A 6,294-nucleotide genomic window follows, 5' to 3' on the forward strand; every position below is an offset into this window, starting at 1 on the left:
AGGCTGAGGGGACTAATAACAGGGCAATATGTATTATGTACTCATTGCCTGCTGGTTCATGTTGCCAATCTCCACCTCTGCCGCTCATTTTCTCTCTTGTTTTCTTAGTCCATTTTTGGTATCTCCTCTTATTCCCTGGCCTAGTTTGTGTACGTGTCTCGCTCTTAGGAGTCTGCACTAACTTTTAGAAATAACAGTTAACTCTCACTCTGTCTTCTTCCTTAAATTTCACACATACACACACACACTATAAACATAAACTATAAACATGCATTCAGAGAAGGCAAACACACGCACACACACACACACACACACACACAGTGAGACACACTCCTGAGTTATATACTGCCATGAAGTCCCAAGGCCATGTTTTTGTTTCCGTTGTAAATGTAACAGGGTAAATGCAGCCGCTGCTGACAGAGGAGTCCAGGCGCTGGAGATACTGCCAGAATGTAAAGCCTGCAGTATTGCATGGCTCGCTGGTTGGAAACGGTATGTGTTACTGTGTGTGTAATATATCTATATCTGTGCGTGTGTCTGTGTTTGTTTGTCAGTTTGTCTGTGTGCATACATATACAGTATGTGTATGCTATGCATATTAAAACATTCACATTGGTAAAGTAAGTATGATCTCAGAAAATATACCTATTTGCATCACTTAGGTATGTGCATCTTAAAACAGTACCATATTTCTGGTTCAGGGTGTTGCAGAAGCTACAGGAGCGGACATGCACCTCCTCAAAAATATACCTAACAACATGTAAGGGCTATGAAGATACTACATAGAGCTTCTTATTTTCTCCTACATGTTTTCAATGGGGTTATTGATTGTTAATAGTGAAAACACGGAGCAAGGTTTTGTTTCAGTAACACAAGACCAATGTACATTTTGTCAAAGTCAAACATTGCTGTTAAATGGAGTTATATAACTAAAGTTCAGTAACAGGACCACACCTCTCTCTTACTAATTCGACCACCTGTGCCTCATTCAATCACATGCACATATGTATATAAGCCTGTCTAACCCCTTTCTCTCCCATTTCTCAGTTCTCACATCCCTCTCTATATCATGGATTGAATAAAAAAATAAATATTAACTTGATGTCTATGCTAAAGACATGGCGTGATAATGTATGACATATATCTGGTGTTTCGCTGGTTCTAAATTTACACCCACCTTATCAGAATAGCATTTGTCGTTAGTTTAAAAGCTTAAAATGACCTAGGTTTACATTTCCCTGACAAGCAACATCTTGTGGTCATGTGAATGATTATCCTCCAACAGTAACAAAGGCAGAAATAATGTAATGTTACAGGCGAATGGTCAGACCGAAAATAGCACTGAATGTGCGCTGGTGTGGGCATGTTGCTACACGTACAGATGAGGAGATTACTGTAAATATGATTCAGGATGTGAGGAGGATTTGAGTAATACTGTAGATTCACGAGTTTGAAGTCTTATCAAACATCAGACTGCTGCACAAAGGTTTGTAATACTATAAGGCAGGATTTAGCAACTCTGGAAAGTTACCCCAATGCCATTTTATCCTTGGTTCTGGTGTTTGGGGGGCAACAGTAGAAATGTGGCAACAACGTTACAAAGTCATCTACACACAGTAGATTGTTTGACAACATTTGACAACTGTGTTGCGGCAAAAGTAAAGCCTGTTTTTTGACAGGTGACCATGCATGTTTTGGTGAAGCCCTCCGTGATGGGGGCCACATTGTGCCAATGCAGTGGCCTCATTGAAATTTAGAGTGTTTTAGTACTGTCTGTCTGAATGACGCCTTGTACCACTGCAAAAAGGCACCCACACCCATTATTTTCTATGAGACCCCCTCACACCAGCAGCGTTTTGATCATTGCAGATTGACAGTTGCGTCAACTTGTAAGGATATGGCACCGTCCTCTTCCCCAGAGTGAGTGTGCATTATTTCTCCATAAAAGCAGCAATCCTTTCACATTTCCTCCCTGATTTAGCGAATCCCGGCTACAGTTAATAGACTACTTCTTCTGTATGTATGTCTAATGTGCTTTATGGGCATCAACGGCCAATATGTGTACCACTTTTATGGATAAACGTGAGTCTTTGACAAGTGAGACTGTGGCTCATGTTCCTTTTCTTTTTTTTCTGACCAACAGTTTCTTTTAAACATGAATGCAGTCTTCTCTTCACCATGCACATTTAGTCTCTTAAATGCAACCAGCCATTAAGCTTACTATGCAAAAATATTAAGCATATGTTAGACGCGCAGATAGCTTAAGAAGGCACTACCTACATTGTCCTGTAGATACGAGAATGTCTGACAATTACTAGGGTAAATCCAAGACTGAACATAACTCAATTCTTATATGACAGAGAGGCATAAATCTGGCTTTCAACCTGACACTTTAAATTGTCCACATCCCCCATCAGAAGATTTGTGAAACTGAAGTCCTAGAGTCACAGAGAGAGATACAGTAGCGGGAATAAGTGGAGCAATAGGCGTAGAGGCAGGAGGGAGCAGAAAAAAAAGACAAATTGAAAAGAAGGGAGATGGGGGAAGGGAGTACAGAGAGCAATACAGGGGAATGGGTGAGGGGTATGTTATGTGGTTGTAAGAGTGCCAGTGCATGAGATAGTGAAAAAGTGAGTGAGTGGAAAAGAGAGAGAGGGAGATGGAAGGTGTTTTTAAATAGCCTACGTGGAACACCAAATCCCCTCAGCAGCACAAATCAGCTGACTGACTGCCACTTGCCAAGGAGTAGGTGGGGGTGGTGGGGAGAGCAGGGCTTATAACTCTCTCCACTGACACATTCACCAAGAAGAGACGAGACAGAGCTTTCCCCATGTTGACCCTGGAGAACTCTATCCTGTCTAAACATAGACCTCCTGGTGCACTGGGGGAAGACGAAGGAAACTGGCATGGAACGAAAGAAAGCGGGAAAGTAATAACGAGAGATCAGCTGTCCTTCTCTTTCCCCGGCATTCTGTCATATTCATACATTAACGTGGCTTTATTATCAGGCACAGTGACAGTGCAGTGCATTTCAACGCTTCACTCCACCATTGACAGTCAAATCCCACTAAAATCTTGTTTTCTTAGAGCAAGTGAAAAATACTTGGTAAGGTTATGTGTTCAGTTTTTTGAACAGTAAGTCTGCAACCACTTACTGTTTACTTGGTATTGATCATCTTGTCTCCCTTTCAGGTCTTTGTCTTCCCTCCTGCCCTGTGTGATTACCAGTCCCTGCCCTAATGTGCTCCACCTGTGCCTCGTTGTCTCCCCTGCCCTAGTGTAAAAATTCCCTTGTCCCCTTGGTGCCTGTGCCAGGTCATCTTGATTCCTTGTGTCAGCGTCTCGTCCGTTTTTGATTACCACTCCAGCCTTGTGATTTTGGTACTGCTGCCTGAAACCTTTTGGATTAGGTTCAATAAACTGTTTATTTTTGTGAACCTCCTAGAGTCGTGCTTTGTGAATCCATTACATCTGTGTGCTGCCATTGATAATACTGACATCCATTTTGAATAAAAAATGTCATGCGCTTTATACAAGGTTGAGTATGGAACTTATGAAATGTAATACTCTTTTTGGTACCTATCTATATGTGTCTCTAACACTGAGTACAGAAAGGTGTAGGGTTCTGAAAGTTAGCATCATATGGGTCAGATTCATTGTTCAGGTTCTCATTAAAAATGTCAATTGATATCCAGCCCAAGTTTCAAGAAGACACAACTTTTAGTAGACATTTTTTTGCATTGTGCTTCTATTTTTCAGAGAAGGTCCTGTACTGCAGAAAGGGCAGTTCATCCATCCATTCATATGTCCTTTTCCTACAACTCCTACAACGGGTCCAGGTTGTGGTGGAAGCCAGCTTAAGGCCAGGGTATTCTCAAAAAGAACTGGTCGCCCAACCACGCCAGAAGGGAAAAGTGTTTATAGCTGGTCCAAACGGCCACATTCAAAGGTCGGGTGGAAAATCATTAAGAAAAGCATGATGGGATAACGGTGCACATTTTCAAAGATTCTGTCATATAGACAACCCTGCTTACTTTCCTCACCTCCTCACACCTGGCCAATCACTGCGTAAAGAGGAAATAATTGTCAGATTGTCGGGCTTCATAAAGTCAACTTCAAAAAGAATTTGGCGGATTCAGCCCCCTTACAAAATCAGAAAGATGTGATGAGAGGAAGTATAAAATGCTGTTTAACCATCCATGTACTTTTGTTGTAGTATACTGACGCCTAGATAGCGCAGACATCCTTCACAATAGCCATGTCCTCAAGATAATAGATAAAGATAGATCCCCCTCTTGGGGGATCCCTAGATGTTCAAGATGATGGCAAATCTAACAGGATATGCCCAGAAAACCTTAAGACCTTGTAAAACATGTACAATTGTAATTTTTGCTTATCTCATTGCCAGATTTATTTGTTGTAATCCAGCATATTACTTTGGATTAAATAATATTTTTGCAGGGTGTGTATTTCCATGTAGTCACAGACTACGGCCAAACTCTGGATTCATATGACTCCTGTGTAAGATTAGAAGAGAAATTATGGTGAAATACTCCAATGGCATTGAAGGTAGTTGAGAAAGGAAACACTGGAAAGAGAAGAAATGTGGAGAGAAAAGGGCTATGTATTTCTTTCTTTGTCTCTCACTCTGTCTCCTTCTCTCCTGAAGTCCAGCCGATTTCCTGCCTTCCCAGAATAATGCAGTTTATGAGACAGGCAGAGGGCCATGCTTTATAAATGGTACTGTCTAAACGCTTATGCTCGCTTGCTCTGTCTTTCCCGCTGTGTCGCCCTCCTCTGCTCTCCATGGCAATTCATGGCATTTGTGGAAGAGTAGTGTATGTGCATGCCTGAAACGGTCTGCCTAGTGTGGATATGCAGAAACAGGGAGGTGTTATGTCAAAGTGGCACAGACATTCAGTCATGGTTAGGGTTGGGTATCGTTTAAAATTTTACGATACCAGTACCAAAACCAGTAATCTTAAAGTGACACCACTTTCATATGTCGTCCAAATGGGAAATCCAGTGGGGAATTGATGCGACTCTCTCTTCTGAGGTACGTGCATGCTACTTATTCGAGCGGATGTGGTGGAGCGTGAGAGAGAGAGAGAGAGAGTTGTGGGGCATAGACATTGTGCAGCACCAGAAACAGTAATGAAGGTAGGCAGGTTTGTAGGTAGATTTATTTTGTCACAATATAACAGGTAATATTGAATAATTAATGTCATGGAAAGGACAGAAAGTTGTGAACATTTGTCATAATTCAGGATAGACGTGACCCTGGGAATTAACCGTGAGAGGGCAATGAAATACGGGAAAAAATTGGGAGATTTAGCAAGTAGGAGCTAACCGAGGCTAACTGGAGCTAACCTCTGTGGCTCCTTGTTTACTTCTGTACGACAGGGTGCTGTTTATTCTTCTGCGCATGCGGCCTCTTTCAGTCCATGAACAGGAGTCTGATATGGGCCACATTTAAATGTGAACTGTCAAAAAAAAAATCGGATCTAGGGAAAAAAATCGTAATTGAGCATTACGCCTTAGTCTCCCCCTTTCCCTAATTTCTTAACTTGGTAGAGCTTTCACAGCTCCCTCAGCTTGCCATGAAATGTGACCAGCAAATTATCACTTACTCCTGAAATGTTCCCTTGAAATACTTCTCCAAATACTTAGGTTATGCCTGAGAGGATATGGTCAATCTTCTGTCGACTTGCATCTTGTCTTATTCAGTATCATTGCTTCAGTTCTTACCCTGCCCTCACCTTTACTTTCTGTTCTCTCTAAACTGCATGGCATTTGTTTAATGACTAACATCTTGGAGGTTGAGGGTGGAAAATATGATCAGCAGTCCTTAATGAATATCAGAGACGGGTGTGTCACATGTTTGTGATTCATATCCTCTGTTATCTCAAAAGATCTATTCACCATTAAAACAATCCCAAAAATGATGAAGGAAAATGGAAGGAGGATGGTCTGAGGTTTGGCCAAGACCTTTGCTCCAAAAAATGACTCAGCTTGACAAAATGTATCCCGCCTGCATGTGAGTAGGATAATTAATTTCAACTGTGTTGACCTAAAACATGTCAAACTGTACATCCTGAGGGACAATCAGTGCTTTTAGACGCGAATCATGTAGACTATATTAAACATTGAGAAACTTTCCTGTAGTTTTTAGTTATTATCGATCCTGACAGCCATTCATTACCATATGGTATAAAAATCACACCACTACATCACCCTGTACTTTAACTGTCCTCCCATTACAGAATAAAGCAAATTCTTGTTTTCTTAAAATCT

General features: G+C 41.3%; 1 long non-coding RNA gene across 1 annotated transcript; it reads left to right on the plus strand.

The window, feature by feature from the left end:
* Nucleotides 1-3,022: 3,022 nt before the first annotated feature.
* Nucleotides 3,023-3,442, plus strand: LOC119900262. The gene is made up of 2 exons (XR_005444036.1): nucleotides 3,023-3,106; nucleotides 3,193-3,442. It is a non-coding gene; the product is annotated as an uncharacterized LOC119900262 (long non-coding RNA).
* The last annotated feature ends 2,852 nt before the right edge of the window (nucleotides 3,443-6,294 follow it).

This window comes from Micropterus salmoides, unplaced genomic scaffold (assembly GCF_014851395.1).
Source record: "Micropterus salmoides isolate LMB-PRFRI ecotype aquatic unplaced genomic scaffold, ASM1485139v1 Ms_hic_scaffold_13, whole genome shotgun sequence".
Classification (NCBI taxonomy): domain Eukaryota; kingdom Metazoa; phylum Chordata; class Actinopteri; order Centrarchiformes; family Centrarchidae; genus Micropterus; species Micropterus salmoides.